General features: G+C 40.6%; 1 protein-coding gene across 1 annotated transcript in view; it reads right to left on the bottom strand.

Moving 5' to 3' along the window:
• Positions 1–23,540, bottom strand: part of LOC128640804 (protein PRRC2C) — a 1,245,292-nt gene that overhangs the window by 1,040,681 nt on the left and 181,071 nt on the right. The gene's annotated exons all lie outside the window — the stretch shown is intronic.

Raw genomic sequence — 23,540 nt, 5'->3', positions numbered from 1 at the left:
TTTCAACAATCAAATGTCTATATCTACAATAAAAATACAGAAACCTTTAAATATGTCTTTAAAGGGACAGTCAAGTCCCAAAAAAACTTTCATGATTTAAATAGGGCATGCAATTTTAAATAACTTCCAAATTTACTTTTATCACCAATTTTGCTTTGTTCTCTCGCTATTCTTAGTTGAAAGCTAAAACTAGGAGGTTCATATGCTAATTTCTTAGACCTTGAAGACTGCCTCTAATCTGAATGCATTTTGACCACTAGAGGGCATTAGTTCACATGTTTCATATAGATAACATTGAGCTCATGCACGTAAAGTGACCTAGGACTGAGCACTGATTGGCTAAACTGCATGTCTGTCAAAAGAACTAAAATAAGGGGGCAGTCAGCAGAAGCTTAGATACAAGATAATTACAGAGGTAAAAGCTATATTAATATAAGTGTGTTGGTTGTGCAAAACTGGGGAACGGGTAATAAAGGGATTATGTTTCTTTTTAAACAACAAAAAATATGGTGTTGACTGTCCCTTTAAAGAAAAATAAAATGCATGTGTACTATTTAATAATTATTCTCATGCATGAAGTTCACAAGTATTGATTTAAACGGAGGGATTAACAAACCTTTCTTGAACTGAGAAAAAGAAAAAAAAATCAAGCTGCCTAAAGGAACCTCCCCAACAAAATCTGCCTTGAAAGAAGCAAAAACACCAAAATTGTAGAGTTTTGTAAAAGTATGCAAAGCCCACTAAGTAACTGTCTTGTAAATCTGGTAAACTGAAGCCTCATCCTTGAAGGTCCAAGAAGTGGCAACTGACCAAGTAGAATAAGAAATAATCTATTTTGGTGGAGGCTTACCTGCTTCCAAAAAAAGTCCTGTAAATCAAAAGTTTCAATCAAGAAAAGCCAAAGAAACAGTGAAAACTAACTTTCTAGAACCAAAAAGGAGAATGAACAAACTAGAAATGTGTCCAACGTTATCAGTAGCATCAATGTAATATTACAAGGGACTAACAACATCTCTAATATGCTAAAATCTCTCTGAAGCATTCTTAGGATCAAGATATAAGAAAGGGACAACAAGCTCTCTGCTAATGATATCGGAAGAAACAGTCTTAGGCAAAAATTCAAAAGTAGTTTGCAAAACTGCCTTGTCCTGATGAAAAATAAGATAAGGATGATCACAAGAAAGAGCAGATAACTCAGAATTTTTTTTAATTTTTTTTTTCCTAGCAGAAAATTGCCAAAATAAAGCCTTCCAAGAAAGCAGCTTAATGTCCACCATATGTATAGGTTCAAAAGGAGGAGACTGCAAAACTCCAAAACCAAGCTAAGATTCCATGAAGCAGAAATCAACTTGATTACAGATTTTATACAAGCCAAAGCCTGAACAAAACCATTAATGTCTGGAAGATTAGCAATCTCACTATATAAAAAGACTGAAAGGTCGGAAATATCCCTGATCAGAGAACTGGCAGATAGACCCTTATCCAGATTATTCTGTAGAAAGTTGCTTTAAGTAAGGTAAACACTCCGAATTTTCACTACTGCCTATCCTACACCCACATCAGCATTCTTCATGCTGTGTGCACTGTGCTCCCCACCGGAAATCCCTTCAGGAACATGTATGTACCAAACCGGTGCCAAGAAAAAAATTGAAGCCTCACCACCACTCCCGAACAACAATAGCAAGTCAAAAGTAATTTGTCATCAGTGATGTAACTTCATCAATGACTTATCATGTAGAAACTGCAGAATTCTATAAATTCTAAAAGAATGCCAGGAAAAAATGTACCATCCACCAAGAAATAAAGGCCTTCCTAGTTGCATGCCTGAATTAAGGTTTCATTCATTGAATCAGATAAACATTTGTGTCCATGAACTAAACATTTAATTTCCATGCCATCAAGTTCAGAGACTTTAGGTCAGGGTGGAAAAAAGGAAATGTATGCTTACCTGATAAATTGATTTCTTCTACGATATGACAAGTCCACAGATTCATCCTTACTTGTGGGATATTATCCTCCTGCTAACAGGAAGTGGCAAAGAGCACCAAAGCAGAGCTGTATATATAGTTCCTCCCTTCTCTCCACCCCCAGTCATTCGACCGAAGGTATAGCAAGAGAAAAAGAAAAGCTAAAAGGTGCAGAGGTGCCTGAAGTTTTGAAAAACAAAAATATAATCTGTCTAAAATATAAATTTCTTTTTCTTCTACTAGATACGACGAGTCCATGGATTCATCCTTACTTCTGGGATACAATACCAAAGCAACAGGACACGGATGAACGGGAGGGACAAGACAGATACCTAAATGAAAGGCACCACTGCTTGAAGAACTTTTCTCCAAAAAATAGCCTCAGAAGAAGCGAAAGTATCAAATTTGGAAAATTTGGAAAAAGTATGAAGAGGGGGGACCAAGTTGCAGCCTTACAAATCTGTTCAACAGAAGCAACATTTTTAAAAGCCCATGTGGAAGCCACAGCTCTAGTAAAAGGAGCCGTAACCTTTTCAGGAAGCTGCTGTCCAGCAGTCTCGTAAGCCAGGCGGATGATGCTTTTCAGCCAAAAAGAAAGAGAGGTAGCCGTAGCTTTTTGACCCCTATGCTTTCCAGAATAAACAATGAATAGAGAAGATGTTTGACGGAAATCATTGGTCGCATGTAAGTAAAACTTCAAGGCACGAACCACGTCCAAGTTATGTAACAAACGCTCCTTCTTAGGAGGAGGATTAGGACACAAAAAAAGGAACAACAATTACCTGATTAATATTCTTATTTGAAAAAACCTTAGGAAGGAATCCAGGTGTGGTACGCAAAACCACCTTATCAGAATGGAATATAAGATAAGGTGAATCACATTGTAACGCAGAAAGCTCAAAAACTCTTCTATCAGAAGAGATAGCAACTAAAAACAAAACTTCCCAAGATAAAAGCTTAATATCTATGGATTGCATGGGTTCAAACGGAACCCCTTGAAGAACATTAAGAACTAAATTCAAACTCCATGGCGGAGCAATAGGTTTAAATACAGGCTTGATTCTGATTAAAGCCTGACAAAAAGACTGAACGTCTGGGACATCCACCAGACGCTTATGTAGTAGAATTGACAAGGCAGAAATGTGTCCCTTTAAATAACTAGCTGATAATCTGTTCTCCAATCCGTCTTGGAGAAAGGACAAAATCCTAAGAATCTTAACCCTACTCCATGAGTAGCCCTTGGATTCACACCAATAAAGATATTTACGCCATATCTTATGGCAAATCTTAATAGTGACAGGCTTGCGAGCCTGAATCAAAGTATCAATGACCGACTCAGAGAATCCCCACTTAGATAAGATCAAGTGTTCAATCTCCAGGCAATCAGCTGCAGAGAATTTAGATTCGGATATTGGAACGGACCTTGAATGAGAAGGTCCTGTCTCAACGGAAGTTTCCATGGTGGCAGAGAGGACATGTCCACTAGATCTGCATACCAAGTCCTGTGCGGCCATGCAGGTGTCTTGCAATCACATGAGGCAGGAGAGGAAATGGTGGAAACACATAAGCCAGGTCGAACGACCAAGGAACTGCTAGAGCATCTATCAGTACAGCTTGTGGATCCCTTGACCTGGACCTGTAACAAGGAAGTTTGGCATTCTGACGAGATGCCATCAGATCCAATTCTGGTGTGCCCCATTGCTAAATCAATGATGCAAACACCTCCGGATGGAGCTCCCACTCCCCCAGATGAAAAGTCTGACGACTTAGAAAATCTGCTTCCCAGTTCTACTCCTGGGATATAGATTGCTGATAGATGGCAAGATTGAGCCTCCACCCATCGGATTATCTTTGAAACCTCTATCATCGCTAGAGAACTCCTTGTTCCCCCTTGATGATTGATATATGCTACAGTTGTGATATTGTCCGATTGGAATCTTATGAATTTGGCCAAAGCCAACTGAGGCCACGCCTGAAGCGTGTTGAATATTGCTCTCAGCTCCAGAATATTGATTGGTAGAAGAGACTCCTCCTGAGTCCAAACACCCTGAGCCTTCAGGGAATTCCAGACTGCACCCCAGCCCAAGAGGCTGGCGTCCGTCGTCACTATTACCCATGCTGGCCTGCGGAAGCACATTCCCTGGGACAGATGATCCTGTGACAACCACCAAAGAAGAGAGTTTCTGGTCTCTTGATCCAGATTCATCTGAGGAGATAAATTTGCATAATCCCCATTCCACTTTCTGAGCATGCACAGCTGCAGTGGTCTGAGATGAAAGCATGCACACGAACAATGTCCATTGCCGCTACCATTAATCCAATGACTTCCATACACTGAGACACTGATGGCCGAGGAATGGACTGAAGCGCTCGGCAAGTATTTAGAATCTTTGACTTTCTGACAACCGTCAAAAATATTTTCATGTCTTCCGAGTCTATCAGAGTTCCCAAAAATGGAACTCTTGTTAGTGGAACTAGTGAACTCTTTTCTATATTCACTTTCCAACTGTGAGTTCTTAGAAATGCCAACACAATGTCCGTGTGAAATTTGGTCAGATGATAAGTTGACGCCTGAATCAAAATATTGTCCAGATAGGGCGCCGCTGCTATGCCCCGCGGCCTGAGAACCGCCAGAAGGGACCCTAGCACCTTTGTGAAGATTCTGGGAGCTGTGGCCAACCCGAAGGGAAGGGCCGCACATCAATAGTGTTTGTCCAGAAAGGCGAACCTTATAAACTGATGATGACCCTAGTGGATAGGAATGTGAAGATACGCATCCTTCAGGTCCACAGTGGTCATATATTGACCCTCCTGGATCATTGGTAAAATTGTTTGTATAGTCTCCATCTTGAACGATGAGACTCTGAGAAATTTGCTTAGGCATTTGAGATCTAAAATCGGTCTGAAAGTTCCCTCTTTTTTGGGAACCACAAACAGATTTGAGTAAAACCCATGTCCCTGTTCTAGTTTTGGAACTGGACAAATTACCCCCATGGTATAGAGGTCTTTTACACAGCGTAAGGATGACTCTTTTTGCCTGGTCTACAGACAAACGTGAAAGATGAAATCTCCCTCTTGGGAGAAAATCATTTAATTCCAGCTGATACCCCCCTGGGTCACAATTTATAATGCCCAGGGATCCTGAACATCCCTTGCCCAAGCCTGAGCGAAGAGAGAAAGTCTGCCCCCTACTAAATACGGTCCCAGATCGGGGGCTGCCCCTTCATGCTGTCTTGGTAGCAGCAGCGGGGCTTCTTGGCTTGTTTACCTTTATTCCAGGCCTGGTTAGTTCTCCAGACTGATTTGCAATGAGCAAAATTCCCCTCCTGCTTTGTGGCGGAAAAGGAAGTAGAGGGTCCTCCTTTAAAGTTTTGAAAGGAACGAAAATTATTTTGTTTAGCCCTCATCATAACAGTCGTATCCTGAGGAAGGGCATGACCTTTACTTCCAGTAATGTCAGCAATGATTTCCTTCAATTCAGGTCTGAATAGGGTCTTACCTTTAAAAGGAATAGCTAAAAGCTTAGATTTTTATGACACATCAGCAGACCAAGATTTAAGCCATAATGCTCTACGCACTAAAATGGCAAAACCTGCATTTTTTTGCCGTTAATTTAGCCATTTGAAAAGTGGCATCGGTAATAAAAGAATCAGCCAGCTTGAGAGCCTTAATTCTATCCAAAATATCATCTAATGGGGTCTCAACCTTAAGAGACTCCTCTAGAGCCTCAAACCAAAAAGCTGTTGCAGTAGTAACTGGAACAATGCACGCTATAGGTTGCAGAAGAAAACCCTGATGAATAAACAATTTATATAGAAGACCCTCTATTTTTTTATCCATAGGATCTTTGAAAGCACAACTGTCCTCAATAGGTATAGTTGTACGCTTAGCTAGGGTAGAAATAGCTCCCTCCACCTTAGGGACCGTTTGCCAAGGATCCCGAATGGTGTCAGATACGGGAAACATTTTCTTAAAATTAGAAAGGGGAGAGAACGGAATGCCTGGTCTATCCCATTCCTCTGTATGTAACAATGTCCGAAATTATTTTAGGGACTGGAAAATCATCAGTGTAAGTAGGTACCTCTAGATATTTATCCATCTTACACAATTTCTCTGGTGGTATCACAATAGAGTCGCAATCATCCAGAGTCACTAAAACTTCCCGGAGTAACAGGCGGAGGTGTTCAAGCTTAAATTTAAAGGACATCATGTCTGAATCTGTCTGAGGTAACACATTTCCTGAATCTGAAAGCTCTCCCTCAGACAGTGAGTCGCCGACCCCCAAATAAGAACACTGTGAGGGTACATTGGAAATGGCCAATAAAGCATAAGAGGGCTCAGCATTTACCTTAATACCGGACCTACTGTGCTTACCCTGTAAACCTGGCAGTTTAGATAATACCTCTGTAAGGGTAGTAGACATAACTGCAGCCATATCTTGCAGAGTAAAAGAATTAGACGCACTAGAAGTATTTGGCGTCGCTTAAGTGGGCGTTAAAGGTTGTGACACTTGGGGAGAATTGGATGGCATCACCTTTTCTTCAGACTGAGAATCATCCTTAGACATACTTTTATCACCTAAAATATGTTCTTTGCAATGTAAGGCCCTTTCAGTACAAGAGGGACACAATGTAAGTGGGGGTTCCACAATGGCTTCTAAACACATAGAGCATTGACTTTCCTCAATGTCAGACATGTTGAAAATGCTAGCTATAACCACAAAGTCTTGAAAACAATTTATGTATTCAAAAAAAACACCAAGTTTGAAAAATGATACTGCTTCAAAATGTTATAACGCTCACAATTTTAGCATATATCCTTCTTATATTGTAGCCCAATATTGCACCACAAGGAAGGGACAAATTAACCCTCTATAAGAAAAAAACAAAATTCCCAAAATGTTATGAAAAACAACTTAACAACCCCCTGCCCCTTGCCACAGCTCTGCTGTGGCGCCTACCTGCCCTCAGGGGTCTGACAAGTCTCACTATGACTCTGGTAGCCTATCTCTCAGTCTGGGCCCAACCGAAGCTGAAGTTTGCTGCCTTCTTGTGAAGATTAACTGCACATCTGAGGCGTGAAAATTAGGCCCCACCCATCATATGTGATGTACTCTCAGCCTAAAAATCGCAAGGAAGTGGTATAGAAACTAGCCATGTGGGTTTAAGTATCCTAAATGTACAATAAAGCCATGTGAAACCCCCAGCACAATGCCCAGCAACCAGTGATTAAAAAAAAAAAAATGTTTGTGCCAATAGTATAGGCAAAGAGAATGACTGGGGGTGGAGAGAAGGGAGGAGCTATATATATATACAGCTCTGTTGTGGTGCACTTTGCCACTTCCTGTTAGCAGGAGGATAATATCCCACAAGTAAGGATGAATCTGTGGACTTGTATCTAGTAGAAGAAAAGGGAAATTTATTCTTACCTGATAAATTTGTTTATTTTACGATACAATGAGTCCACGGATTTCATCCTTACTTATGGGATATCGCCTCCTGGTCAGCAGGAGGAGACAAAGAGCTAAACAGCAAAGCTGCATAAATAGCTCCTCCCTTCCCTCCCAACCCAGTCATTCGACCGAAGTTAGGAAGAGAAAGGAAAAGCAAAGGAGCAGAGGTGACTGAAGTTTAACAAACATAAAGACCTGTCTCATAAAAACAGGGAGGGCTATGGACTCATTGTATCGTAAAAGAAACAAATTAATCAGATAAGAATAAATTGCCCTTTTCTTTTACAAGATACGATGAGTCCACAGATTCCATCCTTACTTGTGGGATACAATACCAAAGCTATAGTACACGGATGCAACGGGAGGGACAAGACAGGGCACCTAAATGGAAGGCACCACTTCTTGAAGAACCTTTCTCCCAAAAGCAGCCTCAGCCAGGCAAAAGTATCAAATTTGTAAAATTTGGAAAAAGTGTGATTAGACGACCAAGTTGCAGCTTTGCAAACCTGTTCCACAAAAGCATCAGGTTTAAATGTCCATGAGGAAGCCACAGCCCTAGTGAAATGAGCCGTAATTTGTTCAGGAGGCTGCTGTCCAGCAGTTTCCTATGCAAAATGAATGATGCTCTTCAGCCAAAAAGAAAGAGAAGTAGTCGTAGCTTTCTGACCCCTGCGCTTCCCCGAAAAAAAAACAACAAACAGGGAAAAGGATTCACGAAACTCTTTAGTTGCCTGTAAGTAAAACTTCAAGGCACGGACTAAGTCCAAATTATGTAATAGTCACTCCTTCTTAGAAGAAGGGTTAGGACACAAGGAAGGAACAACAATTTCATGATTAATATGTTTATTTGAAATCACCTTAGGAAGAAAACCAGGTTTGGTATGCAATACTACCTTGTCTGCATGGAAAATAAGATAAGGAGAATCACATTGTAATGCCAAAAGCTCAGAAACTCTGCGAGCGGAAGAGATAGCAACCAAAAATAAAACTTTCCAAGATAAAAACTTAATATCTATGGAATGCATAGGTTCAAACGGAACCCCTTGAAGAACATTAAGAACTAAGTTCAAACTTCAAGGAGGAGCAATTGGTCTAAACACAGGCCTGATTCTAGTCAGAGCCTGAGAAAAAGATTGAACATTTGGAACATCCGCCAGATGCTTGTGTAGCAAAATAGACAAAGCAGAAATGTGTCCTTTTAAGGAATTGCTGACAACCCTTTCTCCAATCCTTCTTGGAGAAACAATAAAATCCTGGGAATCCTAACCTTACTCCATGAGTAGCCCTTGGATTCACATCAATAAAGATATTTACACCAAATGTTATGGTAAATATTTCTAGTAACAGGTTTACGTGCCTGAATCAAGGTATCAATGACCGAATCAGAGAACCCTCGCTTAGATTAAATCAAGCGTTCAAACTCAAAGCAGTCAGCTGCAGAGAAATTAGATTTGGATGATGGAAGGGTCCCTGAATGAGAAAGTCCTGCCTCAATGGGAGCTTCCACGGTGGCAGAGACGACATGTCCACCAGATCGGCATACCAAGTCCTGCGATGAGAATCGCTGAAGCCCTGTCCTGTTTGACTCGAGCAATCACCTGTGGAAGGAGAGCAAATGGAGGGAACACATAAGCTAGGTTGAACAACCAAGGCATTGCCAAGGCATCTATCAGTTCGGCCTGAGGATCCCTGGACCTGGATCCGTATCTCGAGAGCTTGGCGTTCTGACGAGACGCCATGAGATCCAGCTCCAGCCTGCGCCATTTGAGAATCAAGCTGGCAAATACTTCCAGATGGAGTTCCCATTCCCCCGGATGAAACGTCTGTCTGCTCAAAAATTCTGCCTCCATCGTCTACTCCTGGGATGTGGATTGCTGACAGATAACAAGAGTGACTCTCCGCCCACTGAATTATCCTGGTTACTTCTGTCATTGCTAAGGAACTACTTGTTCCTCCCTGATGATTTATGTAGGCTACAGTTGTGATGTTGCCCGACTGGAATCTAATGAATTTGATTGAAGCCAACTGAGGCCAATCCAGAAGTGCATTGAATATTGCTCTCAACTCCAGAATGTTGATGGGAAGAAGAGACTCCAATTGAGTCCAAACACCTTGAGCCTTCAAGGAATTCCAGACTGCTCCCCATCCTATCAGACTGGCATCCGTTGTCACTATCTCCCATGAGGGTCTGCGGAAGCATGTCCCCTGAGATAGCTGATCCAGTGACAACCACCACAGAAGAGACTCCCTTGTCTCCTGCTCTAGATGTATTTGAGGAGACAAATTTGCATACTCTCCATTCAACTGTCTGAGCATGTTCAGTTGTAGAGGTCTGAGATGAAAATGAGCAAACAGAATGATGTCCATTGCTGCCACCATTAAGCCAATTACCCCCATGCACTGAGCCACTGACGGCCGAGGAATGGACTGAAGGGATCAGCATGTATTCAGATTTTTAAATTTTCTGACTTGCGTCAAAAAGATGTTGATGGATAGAGAGTCAATTAGAGTTCCCATGAAAGGAATCCTTGTCTGTGGAATTAGTGAACTTTTCTTGAGATTCACCTTCCACCCATGAGTCCTTAGAAAGGACAGTACAATGTTGGTATGGGACTTTGCTAGCTGATAAGACGACGCCTGGATCAGGATATTGTCCAGATAAGGCGCCACAGCAATGCCCCGCGGTCTTAGAACCGCCAGCAGAGCCCCCATAACCTTTGTGAAAATTATGGGTGCCGTGGCCAGTCCAAAAGGAAGGGCTACAAACTGAAAGTGTTTGTCCAGGAAGGCAAACCTCAGGAACTTGTGATGATCTTTGTGGATAGGGATATGAAGAAATGCATCCTTTAGATCCACGGTAGTCCTATATTGACCCTCCTGGATCAATGGAAGAATGGTCTGAATAGTTTCCATCTTGAGGATGGAACTCTGAGAAATTTTTTAGACTTTTGAGATCTAAAATGGGTCTAAATGTTCAATCTATTTTGGGAACCACAAATAGTTTTGAGTAAAACCCCTGCCCCTGTTCCTGAATTGGAGCGGGGCATATTACTCCCATGAGAGAGAGAGAGAGAGAGAGATCTCTTACACAGCGTAAGAACGCCTCTCTTTTTATCTGGTCGACAGATAATCGTGAAAGAAGAAACCTTCCTCTGGGGAAGGAGTTTTTGAACTCCAACTGATACATTGAGACACGATCCTGAATGTCTCTTATCCAAGCCTGGACACAGAGAGAGAGACTGCCCCCTACAAGATCAGGTCTGGGATCGGGGGCCGCCCCTTCATGCTGTCTTGGTAGCAGCAGCAGGCTTCTTGGGTTGTTTACCCTTGTTCCAAGCCTGGTTGGGTCACCAGGTAGACTTGGCTTGAGAAAAACATAATGTATGCTTACCTGATAAATTTATTTCTCTTGTGGTGTATCCAGTCCACGGATCATCCATTACTTGCGGGATATTCTCATTTCCAACAGGAAGTTGCAAGAGGATCACCCACAGCAGAGCTGTCTATATAGCTCCTCCCCTAACTGCAACCTCCAGTCATTTGACCGAAGACAAGCAAGAGAAAGGAGAAACCATAGGGTGCAGTGGTGACTGTAGTTTAAAGTTAAAAAATACCTGCCTTAAAATGACAGGGCAGGCCGTGGACTGGATACACCACAAGAGAAATAAATTTATCAAGTAAGCATAAATTATGTTTTCTCTTGTAAGGTGTATCTAGTCCACGGATCATTCATTACTTGTGGGATACCAATACCAAAGCTAAAGTACACAGATGAAGGGAGGGACAAGGCAGGTACTTAAACGGAAGGTACCACTGCCTGTAAAACCTTTCTCCCAAAAATAGCCTCCGAAGAAGCAAAAGTATTGAATTTATAGAATTTTGAAAAAGTATGAAGCGAAGACCAAGTCGCCGCCTTGCAAATCTGTTCAACAGAAGCCTCATTTTTAAAGGCTCAAGTGGAAGCCACAGCTCTAGTAGAATGAGCTGTAATCCTTTCAGGAGGCTGCTGGCCAGCAGTCTCATAAGCTAAGCGTATTATACTTCTTAGCCAAAGCGAAAAAGAAGTTGCCGAGGCCTTTTGGCCTTTCCTCTGTCCAGAGTAGACAACAAAGAAAGCAGATGTTTGACGAAAATCTTTAGTAGCTTGTAAATAATACTTTAAATAACGAACCACGCCCAGATTGTGTAATAGATGTTCCTTCTTTGAAGAAGGATTAGGACACAAGGATGGAACAACAATCTCTTGATTGATATTCTTGTTAGATACCACCTTAGGTAAAAACCCAGGTTTGGTACGCAGGACTACCTTATCTGTATGGAAGAACAGATAAGGAGAATCACATTGTAAAGCAGATAACTCAGAGACTCTACGAGCCGAGGAAATAGCTACCAAAAAAAGAACTTTCCAAGATAAAAGTTTGATATCTATGGAATGAAGAGGTTCAAACGGAACACCTTGAATAACCTTAAGAACCAAATTTAAGCTCCATGGGGGAGCAACAGGTTTAAACACAGGCTTGATTCTAACCAAAGCCTGACAAAATGCCTGAACGTCTGGAACATCTGCCAGACGCTTGTGCAAAAGAATAGACAGAGCAGAAATCTGTCCTTTTAAGGAACTAGCTGACAATCCTTTTTCCAAACCATCTTGAAGTAAGGATAATATTCTGGGAATCCTGACCAGTAATCTTTGGATTCACACCAATAAAGATATTTACGCCATATCTTATGGTAAATTTTCCTGGTAACAGGCTTTCGTGCCTGTATTAAAGTATCAATGACTGACTCGGAGAAGCCACGCTTTGATAAAATCAAGCGTTCAATCTCCAGGCAGTCAGTCTCAGAGAAATTAGATTTGGATGGTTGAAAGGACCCTGAAGTAGAAGGTCCTGTCTCAGAGGCAGAGTCCATGGTGGAAAGGATGACATGTCCACCAGATCTGCATACCAGGTCCTGTGTGGCCACGCAGGCGCTATCAAAATCACTGATGCTCTCTCCTGCTTGACCTTGGCAATCAGTCGAGGGAGCAGAGGAAACGGTGGAAACACATAAGCCAGGTTGAAAGACCAGGGCGTTGCTAGAGCATCTATCAGTGTTGCCTTGGGATCCCTGGACCTGGATCCGTAACAAGGAAGCTTGGTGTTCTGGCGAGACGCCATGAGATCCAGTTCTGGTTTGCCCCAACGATGAATCAATTGGGCAAACACCTCCGGATGGAGTTCCCACTCTCCCGGATGAAAAGTCTGATGACTTAGAAAATCCGCCTCCCAGTTCTCTACACCTGGGATATGGATAGCTGATAGGTGGCAAGAGTGAATATCTGTCCACCAAATTATCTTTGAGACTTCTAACATGGCTAGGGAACTTCTTGTTCCCCCTTGATGGTTGATGTAAGCCACAGTCGTGATGTTGTCCGACTGAAATCTGATGTACCTCAGAGTTGCTGAGGCCAAGCCAGAAGAGCATTGAATATTGCTCTTAGTTCTAGAATATTTATTGGAAGGAGTGTCTCCTCCTGAGTCCACGATCCCTGAGCCTTCAGGGAGTTCCAGACTGCACCCCAACCTAGAAGGCTGGCATCTGTTACAATTGTCCAATCTGGCCTGCAAAAAGTCATACCTTTGGACAGATGGACCCGAGATAGCCACCAGAGAAGAGAATCCCTGGTCTTTTGATCCAGATTTAGTAGAGGGGACAAATCTGTGTAATCCTCGTTCCACTAACTGAGCATGCATAGTTGCAGTGGTCTGAGATGTAAGCTTGCAAACGGCACTATGTCAATTGCCGCTAGCATTAAGCTGATTACTTCCATGCACTGAGCCACCGAAGGGTGTGGAATGGAATGAAGAACATGACAGGAATTTAGAAGCTTTGATAACCTGGACTCCATCAGGTAAATTTTCATTTCTACAGAATCTATCAGAGTCCCTAGGAAGGAAACTCTTGTGAGTGGGGATAGAGAACTATTTTCCTCGTTCACCTTCCACCCATGCGATCTCAGAAATGCCAGTACTATTTTCGTATGAGACTTGGCAATCTGGAAGTTTGACGCCTGTATCAGGATGTCGTCTAAATAATGGGCCACTGATATGCCCTGCGGTCTTAGGACCGCCAGTAGCGACCCCAGAACCTTCATAAAGATTATTGGGGCTGTAGCTAATCCAAAAGGAAGGGCTACAAACTGGTAATGCCTGTCTAGAAAGACAAACCTGAGAAACTGATGATGATCTTTGTGTATCGGAATGTGAAGATAAGCATCCTTTAAATCCACTGTAGTCATATATTGACCCTCCTGGATCATAGGTAGGATGGTACGAATAGTCTCAAACTTGAATGATGGAACTCTGAGGAATTTGTTTAAGATCGGTAGATCCAAAATTGGTCTGAAGCTTTCCTCTTTTTTGGGAACCACAAACAGATTTGAGTAAAAACCCTGTCCCTGTTCCTCCTTTGGAACTGGATGGATCACTCCCATAACTAGGTCTCGTACACAGTGTAAGAATGCCTCTCTCTTTATCTGGTTTGCAGATAATTGTGAAGCTTTGGGGGAGAAGCTTTGAAGTCCAGAAGATATCCCTGGGATATAATTTCCAGCGCCCAGGGATCCTGGACATCTCTTGCCCACGCCTGGGCAAAGAGTGAAAGTCTGCCCCCTACTAGATCCGTTACCAGATAGGGGGTTGTTCCTTCATGCTGTGTTAGAGGCAGCAACAGGCTTTTTGGCCTGCTTACCTTTGGTCCAGGTCTGGTTTGGTCTCCAGACCGTCTTGGACTGAGCAAAAGTTCCCTCTTGTTTTGCATTAGAGGAAGTTGATGCTGCACCTGCCTTGAAGTTTCGAAAGGCACAAAAATTAGACTGTTGGGCCCTTGATTTGGACCTGTCCTGAGGAAGGGCATGACCTTTTCCTCCAGTGATATCAGCAATAATCTCCTTCAAACCAGGCCCGAATAGGGTCTGCCCCTTGAAGGAAATGTTAAGCAGATTAGATTTTGAAGTCACGTCAGCTGACCATGATTTAAGACATAGCGCCCTGCGCGCCTGTATAGCAAAACCAGAATTATTAGTCGTTAGTTTAGTCAAATGAACAATGGCATCAGAAACAAAAGAATTGGCTAGCTTAAGTGCCCTAAGCTTGCCAAGTATGTCATCCAATGGAGTCGCTACCTGTAAAGCCTCTCCCAGAGACTCAAACCAGAACGCTGCAGCAGCAGTGACAGAAGCAATGCATGCAAGGGGCTGTAGGATAAAACCTTGTTGAATAAACATTTTTTTAAGGTAACCTTCTAATTTCTTATCCATTGTATCTAAAAAAGCACAACTGTCCTCGACAGGGATAGTAGTACGCTTTGCTAGAGTAGAAACTGTTCCCTCCACCTTAGGGACTGTCTGCCATAAGTCCCATGTGGTGGCGTCTATTGAAAACATTTTTCTAAAAATAGGAGGGGGAGAGAATGTCACACCTGGTCTATCCCATTCCTTAGTAATAATTTCTGTAAACCTTTTAGGTATTGGAAAAACATCAGTACACACCGGCACTGCATAGTATTTATCCAGTCTACACAATTTCTCTGGCACTGCAATTGTATCACAGTCATTCAGAGCAGCTAAAACCTCTTTGAGCAGCAAGCGGAGGTGTTCAAGCTTAAATTTAAATGTAGAAATATCAAAATCAGGTATCCTACCTGAGTCAGAAACATCACCCACAGACTGAAGCTCTCCTTCTTCAGCTTCTGCATATTGTGAGGCAGTATCAGACATGGTTCTTAAAGCGTTAGTATGCTCTGCATTTCGTCTAACCCCAGAGCTATCTCGCTTACCTCTAAATTAAGGTAGTCTGGCTAAAACCGCTGACAGTGTATTATCCATGACCGCCGCCATGTCTTGTAAAGTAATCGTTATGGGCGCCCTAGATGTACTTGGCGCCATTTGAGCGTGAGTCCCTTGAGCGGGAGTCAAAGGATCTGAAACGTGGGGAGAGTTAGTCGGCATAACTTCCCCCTCGTCAGATTCCTCTGGTGATAATTTTTTTAAAGACAGAATATGATCTTTATTGCTTAAAGTGAAATCAGTACATTTGGTACACATTCTAAGAGGGGGTTCCACCATGGCTTTTAAACATAATGAACAAGGAGTTTCCTCTATGTCACACATGTTTACACAGACTAGCAATGAGACCAGCAAGCTTGGAAAACACTTTAAATCAAGTTAACAAGCAAATATAAAAAATGGTACTGTGCCTTTAAGAGAATTTTTTTAGTCAGAATTTGAAAAACAGTGAAAAAATGCAGTTACACAAACAAATTTTTTACAGTGTGTATAATAAGCTAACAGAGCATTGCACTCACTTGCAAATGGATGATTAACCCCTTAGTTCAAAAAATGGATCAAAAAATGTTTTTAAACAGTCACAACAAACTGTCACAGCTCTGCTGTGGCCCTACCTTCCCCAATAAACGACTTTGGAAAGCCTTTGAGCCCTTTAGAGATGTCCAATAGCATTCAGGGGACTTCTGAGGAAAGCTGGATGTCTCAGTCTGTAATTTTAACTGAACAAAAAAATGCTAAAATAGGCCCCTCCCACTCATACTACAACAGTGGAAAGCCTCAGGAAACTGTTTCTAGGCAAAATTTAAGCCAGCCATGTGGAAAAAAGCTAGGCCCCAATAAAGTTGTATCACCAAAGCATATATAAAAATGATTAAACATGCCAGCAAACGATTTATATTGCAATTTTATAAGGGTATTACCCCTGAGAGTAAGCATGATACCGGTCGCTATTAAATCACTGTATTCAGGCTTAACTTACATTAATCTGGTATCAGCAGCATTTTCTAGCATTTCCAATTCTAGAAAAAATTGTAACTGCACATACCTCATAGCAGAGTAAACTGCACGCCATTCTCCCGCTGAAGTTACCTCTCTCCTCAGACATATGTGAGAACAGCAATGGATCTTAGTTACAACCTGCTAAGATCATAGAAAACTCAGGGAGATTATTCTTCTATTTACTGCCTGGGATAAAATAGTACAACGCCGGTACTATTTAAAATAACAAACTGTTGATTGAAGATAAAAAACTAACTATTCTTCTCCACTCTCTCTTACTACCTCCATGCGTGTTGAGAGTTGCAAGAGAATGACTGGATATGGCAGTTAGGGGAAGAGCTATATAACAGTTCTGCTGTGGGTGTCCTCTTGCAACTTCCTGTTGGGAATGAGAATATCCCACAAGTAATGGATGATCTGTGGACTGGATACACCTTACAAGAGAAATCCAGATTTGAGAAGGATTAACAACATAGTTAATAGGAGGACTAAATTTCTAAAAGCTATACATAGAAAAATGTCCTTAACAAAGAACAAAAAATGTTCAAATGAAAAATAAGGAGAATTTTAACAAACTGTCTGATACAGGATCCTTTGAGTCAAATAAACCTTCATCAGTAGAATAAACTTAAATATGCTGCCGGTCAGAACAAAATTAATTAAATCTTAATTTTGAACAGACCTGGTGAATTTACTTAAAGGCATAATAGCAGTCATAAGCTTTTATGATAAAAGCAACAACGTGATGTTTGCAGATGAAATCAAGTAGATGAACTGAATATGTAATAAACAGTAAATGTTATTGTACATGTAGAAACATTGCTAGCATAAAACAAGATAAATATATGCCACATAATTGAGCTGAAGAAATAACAGCTTAAAAAATGAAAAGAACACACTTACGGCTAGATTATGAGTTTGGCGTTTGCTTTAAAAAGCAGTGTTAATGGGTCATAACGCTGCTTTTTAAAGCCAGTTGGTATTACGAGTCTGGCAGGTACAGGTGTACCGCTCACTTTTCTTCCGCAACTTTTCCATACCGCAAATCCCCTTATGTCAATTGTGTATCCTGTCTTTTTAATGGGATTTCCCTGGTATTACAAGTCTTAGAAGAAGTGAGCAGTACAGCCTCTACCTCCAAGACTCCTACTGCATATAAAAGTCAATAGTTAAGAGTTTTGTGGGCTAACGCCGGAACATAAAGCTCTTAACTACAGTGCTAAAAAGTACACTAACACCCATAAACTACCTATTAACCCCTAAACCGACCCCCCCCCACATTCCAAACACTATAATAAAATTATTTAACCCCTAATCTGCCGACCGGACATAACTGCCACCTACATTATACCTATGAACCTCTAATCTGCTGCCCCTAACATCGCCGACACCTACATTATATTTATTAACCCCTAATCCCCCCCAATGTTGCTGCCACCTAACTACACTTATTAACCCCTAATCTGCCGACCGGACATCACTGCCACTATAATAAATGTATTAACCCCCTAAACCGCTGCACTCCCGCCTCACAAACACTATAATAAATAATCTGCTGTCCCTAACATCGCTGCCACCTACCTACAATTATTAACCCCTGATTTCCCGCCCCCAATGTTGCTGCTACTATAATAAAGTTATTAACCCCTAAACATAAGTCTAACCGTAACACCCCCTAACTTAAATATAATTTAAATAAATTTAAATAAAATTACTATAATTAAATAAATTTATCCTATTTAAAACTAAATACTTACCTATAAAATAAACCCTAATATAGGTACAATATAACTAATAAGAAACAACAAATAATCCAAGAGCGCCAACTAAAGGCAAAGGAAAATTCTAACAAATGAATCAATAATTATCAAACATTTATTCAACATATAATTAATAACATGGATCCATGTAACATATATACTAAAATGAGCTAAAAATACATAGTACTAACAAACAAATGACAGTTGCTAAAAACACAATATAAAGGTATGTCACCAATTACGGGGATATGCGAGGTAAGAGTCACATAAAATGATCTCTGAAGGAGAAGATGGTCCAATTAGTCAAATGATTTCTTAATATAAAATGATATATGTATATATATATATTTAAAAAAAGTCCAGTGAAAAAAAATCGAGTGAAAAAATCAAATATAAAATTTAAAATAAACTGATAAGAAAGCTTTTGAAAAAATTCTTTGAAAAATTATGTGTGTAAAAAATGTGTGAAAAGATATATAAAAATGTAAAAAATATATAATAGGGGATCCCCTAAATCAATTAGTGTCAAAAATAAGTGACACAAAAAAAGGTGTGTGAAGAAAAAATGCTTAAAAAACAAAAGATGAAAAAATGATGTATAAATTGAAATGGTGTATATATAACCCAGGTGAAAAAATGTATAAATTGAAAATAATGTATATATAATATAATCCAGGTGAAAGTCTCAGTTATTAAATGTTAATGAATAATCCTCCTTATGAATAGATCCATATAGATGATGGTAATAAACTATTTGGGCTAGATGACTTTACTTTTCTTTTCAATATAAATTCTGGTAATCCCTGTAAATTAATATAACTAATAGTTACATAGTAGCTAGCTTAAGGTTTATATTTACTTAGTTAAAATAATTAGAAAATTACCAGTAAAATAAATCCTAACCTGTTACAAATACACCTAACACTACACTATCAATAAATTAATTAATTAAATTAACTACAAATATCTAACATAAAATATAATTAAATAAACTAAACTATAGTACAAAAACAAACACACACTAAATTACACACAAAAAAAAAAAAAAAATTACAAGAATTTTAATCTAATTACACCTAATCTGATCCCCCTAATAAAATAAAAAAGCCCCCCAAAATAATAAAATTCCATATCCTAAATTACAAATAGCCCTTAAAAGGGCCTTTTGCGGGGCATTGCCCCAAAGTAACCAGCTCTTTTTACCTGTAAAAAAAATAAATACAATACCCCCCCAACGTTACAACCCACTACCCACACACCCCTACTCTATAACCCACCTGATCCCCAATTAAATAAACCTAACACTAACCCATTGAAGATTGCCCTACCTTGAGCCGTGTTCACCCAGCCGGGCACCGATGGGCCAGAAGTGGACATCCGGAGCGGCAGAAGTCTTCATCCGAATGGGGCAGAAGAGGTCCTCCATCCAGCAGAAGTCTTCATCCAAGTGGCATCTTCTATCTTCAATCAATCGGAGCGGAGCAGAGCGGGTCCATCTTCATTCCAGCCGACGCGGAGCCATCCTTCAGTGAATAAAGGTTAATTTAAATGACATCATCCAAGATGGTGTCCCTCAAATTCCGATTGGCTGATAGTATTATATCAGCCAATCGGAATTGAGGTAGGGAAAATCTGATTGGTTGATTTAATCAGCCATTTGGATTGAAGTTCAATCTGATTGGCTGATAGAATCCTATCAGCCAATCGGAATTTGAGGGCATAGATGACTTGTTGTTGGTGTGGACAGGTACACAAATAGAAGCACAAGAGTTTGTTAATTTTTTGAACGATAACAGAGTGAATTTGGAATTCACATGTACATACCATCAGACTGAAATTCCCTATTTAGATATTACTCTGATGGGGGATATACTGAGTGGTCATATCAATACAACCCTGTATTGTAAACCCATTGCATTGAATGTTTTTTTGCATGTATGGAGTAATCATCCACCTTACACCGGTTTCAGAATTGCCAAGGGGCAGTTTATCCGTATTAAACGGAACTGCTCGAGTAGTTAAAACGTTGATAAGGAAAGTGCTATACTTAAAAATCAATTGAGGGAGAGAGGCTATAAGAACAAAGTGATTAATAGAGCCTATCTAGAAGTAAGTAGAATGTCTAGAGAGGAAATGATATGTAGTGATTGTCAGAGAAAAGACACCACTAAGTTTGGTGAGGAGAAACCCACCTTCATAACTACATACAGTCCTCAGTTTAGAGCTATTTGTGATATAGTCAATAAACATCTCCCCATTTTGTCAGTTGAAGACAGTTTGAAGAACTACACTTCACAAGGTTGTAATTTTGTCACCAAAAGAGGCTGTACCTTGGGTAACATACTCTCACCCAGCATGCTTAAAGTGGATCACACAACTGAGAGTACGAAAGGACATTATAAATGTCATTATAGTAAGTGCATAGCATGTAGCTATGCTAAAACTACAAGTACCTTTCAGTCCAAAGTGACCCAGAGAATGTATAATATTCTTGATCTGACCAATTGTAGAACTGCTCACATAGTGTATCTTGTAGAATGTTCTCTGTGTGACAAGCAGTATGTTGGGTGCTCGACGAGAGAAGCACGGACACGTATAAGAGAACATTTAAAGAACATTGAACAAAATAATGAGGGCTCAGGTTTAACACAGCACTTCATACAGGTACATAATCAGAATGTGAGCAGTCTCAAATGGCAGATCATTGAATATATCAGACCATCATCTAGGGGTGGTGATTTTCCAGCTAAAAACTTGCAGACTAGCAGGGCTTAATATAGATTATGATGTCATAAATTTCTGGCAACAAAAGTAATATGAGTAAATATCTATAATATTATGCCAGTACTGTGCTAAAAAATATATGTGAGTACTGCTTTTTTTTTTTTTTTTTTTTTTTTTTTTTTTTTTTTTTAAAAAAAGCTTTATTAAAGAAGATTCAATAATATACAATGAGGTCACATTATATATCTCTGTATGCCGTTTACAAACGGTCTAGACAAAGTTCAGCTAAAGCAGTTCAATGTGACTAAAGTCCATGGTAATTGCGCTTTTAAAGAAACAGGAGTCCCCCCCCCCCCCAGGGAAGGGGGAGAATTTTGGGTTCCTCCAAGGATACAAAGCTTGGTAGAAATTTTTGTTTTTGTTGTATCAGACAAACATGTCAAAAAAAGAACAGTTCAAACTTATACTATTAACATAAGATTCAAGAAGAAAGAACACATGGAGTACAAGCATGAAGAGAGAGAGAAAGTTAAAGAAGAGAGATGAAAGAGAAGAGAAAAAGAGAAGGGGGAGGGCATATCAGTGCTGGAAGGAAAAGAGAGAGAAAAGGAGGGGAGGAGGGGGGGCATCATAAATGGGAGAGGAAGGGGAGAGGAAAAGAAAAGGAAGGGGAGATAACCCAACAAGGTCCTACAAAGGAGTGCCTCTCCATACCGCCAGCATTGTCTCATGGAAATCTAATTGGCCAATCTTAAAGTAATGTAGCCTCTCCAATTGTAATAAGTCATCTACTGAGGCAAACCATTCATCAGTGGAGGGAGCCTGAGTGGATTTCCATTTTTTAGGGATCAATCTCTTAGCTCCCGTAATCATGAGTAGAAGGAGGGTTCTAGTGAATTCATCTTTAGTCTTGGGGAGCAGCAAGAATAACATGATCTCAGGGGTATTAGGGACAAGGGCCTGTACCTTACGGGACATAATCCCTGTCACAGTCTTCCAGAAGTCTCCCAATCTTGGGCACGACCACCAGATGTGGATCAGGGAGCCATGCTCGCCGCATCCTCTCCAACATAGAGGGCTGGTCAAGGGGAAATATTTGTGTAGTCTCATTGGTGTATGATACCATCTGGTTAGTAGCTTTAGGTGTATCTCCTGGACAGTTGCCGAGACCGAGGAACGTTTAGTTAAAGTAAAGGAACGTATCCAGTCCTCTTCTTCAATAGTATTACTAAGGTCCTTGTACTAGGCCAAAGTGAAAGAGGGGAGTCGAGTGTCAGGTGGCAGAAGAAGAAGCCTGTATATTTTTGAGATTAGGCGTCTAAGGCAGAGTGTACCAGAGCAGAGAGTCTCAAAGGGTGTGAGCGCCCTCATAAGCCTATCCCTATGTCTATGATGGACGAGACAGTGCGAAAGCTGATGGTATCGGAGCAAAGAGGAGAAGAGATCACCAAACTGTGTAGTCATATCGAGCTGGGAGCGAAGTTTGCCCTCGTGTATAGCAAAATGAAGAGTGCCCTCTCGGAGGGGATAATACGTACTCATACGGGTTCCGAGGGCATGGTATGGGATTTCAGGATTTTCTATGATCGGAAGCAGGGGAGAATGTATCGAAGAGATATGTGTAGAGGTAGCCAACAGTCTATCCCATTCTTGTAGGGTAGCCAGTGTAAGGTGGTATTTCTGTATTAGAACAGGGCGGCTAAGTGGGGGAATCCAAGCTAGTATGCCAACATTATGCATGTTAAAGATTTGTCCCTCTAATCTGACCCATTGCTTCTGAGTTGAGTTATGAGACAGCTCCACTAACCTCTGAAGGAGGATTGCTCTCCGATACAATGCCAGGTCTGGAAACCCTAGACCTCCTTTATCACGCGGTAGATATAATGTCTTTCTAGGTACCCTAGGTTTAACCCCTGACCAAACAAACTGCTCTAATGAACGCTGAAGTTGGGGAAGAAAATCCCTAGGCAAGGCCACCGGGACAGTCTGCAACAAATACAGGATACGGGGGAGAATATTCATTTTAATTAGGCTGATTTTACCAAGCCAGGATAGCATTCTGTTTGACCATGAGGACAAGTCATTCGTGATTTCCCTACGTAGGGTTAAAAAGTTATTTTTAAAAAACATAATTTATGTAAGAACTTACCTGATAAATTCATTTCTTTCATATTAGCAAGAGTCCATGAGCTAGTGACGTATGGGATATACATTCCTACCAGGAGGGGCAAAGTTTCCCAAACCTCAAAATGCCTATAAATACACCCCTCACCACACCCACAAATCAGTTTAACGAATAGCCAAGAAGTGGGGTGATAAGAAAAAAGTGCGAAAGCATAAAAAATAAGGAATTGGAATAATTGTGCTTTATACAAAAAAAAATCATAATCACCACAAAAAAGGGTGGGCCTCATGGACTCTTGCTAATATGAAAGAAATGAATTTATCAGGTAAGTTCTTACATAAATTATGTTTTCTTTCATGTAATTAGCAAGAGTCCATGAGCTAGTGACGTATGGGATAATGACTACCCAAGATGTGGATCTTTCCATGCAAGAGTCACTAGAGAGGGAGGGATAAAATAAAGACAGCCAATTCCTGCTGAAAATAATCCACACCCAAAATAAAGTTTAAATGAAAACATAAGCAGAAGATTCAAACTGAAAGAGCTGCCTGAAGTACTTTTCTACCAAAAACTGCTTCAGAAGAAGAAAACACATCAAAATGGTAGAATTTGGTAAAAGTATGCAAAGAAGACCAAGTTGCTGCTTTGCAAATCTGATCAACCGAAGCTTCATTCCTAAATGCCC

Source organism: Bombina bombina, chromosome 10 (assembly GCF_027579735.1).
Source record: "Bombina bombina isolate aBomBom1 chromosome 10, aBomBom1.pri, whole genome shotgun sequence".
Lineage (NCBI taxonomy): Eukaryota > Metazoa > Chordata > Amphibia > Anura > Bombinatoridae > Bombina > Bombina bombina.
Note: the sequence above shows the minus strand (reverse complement) of the source record. Positions and strands in the feature narration are given on the sequence as shown.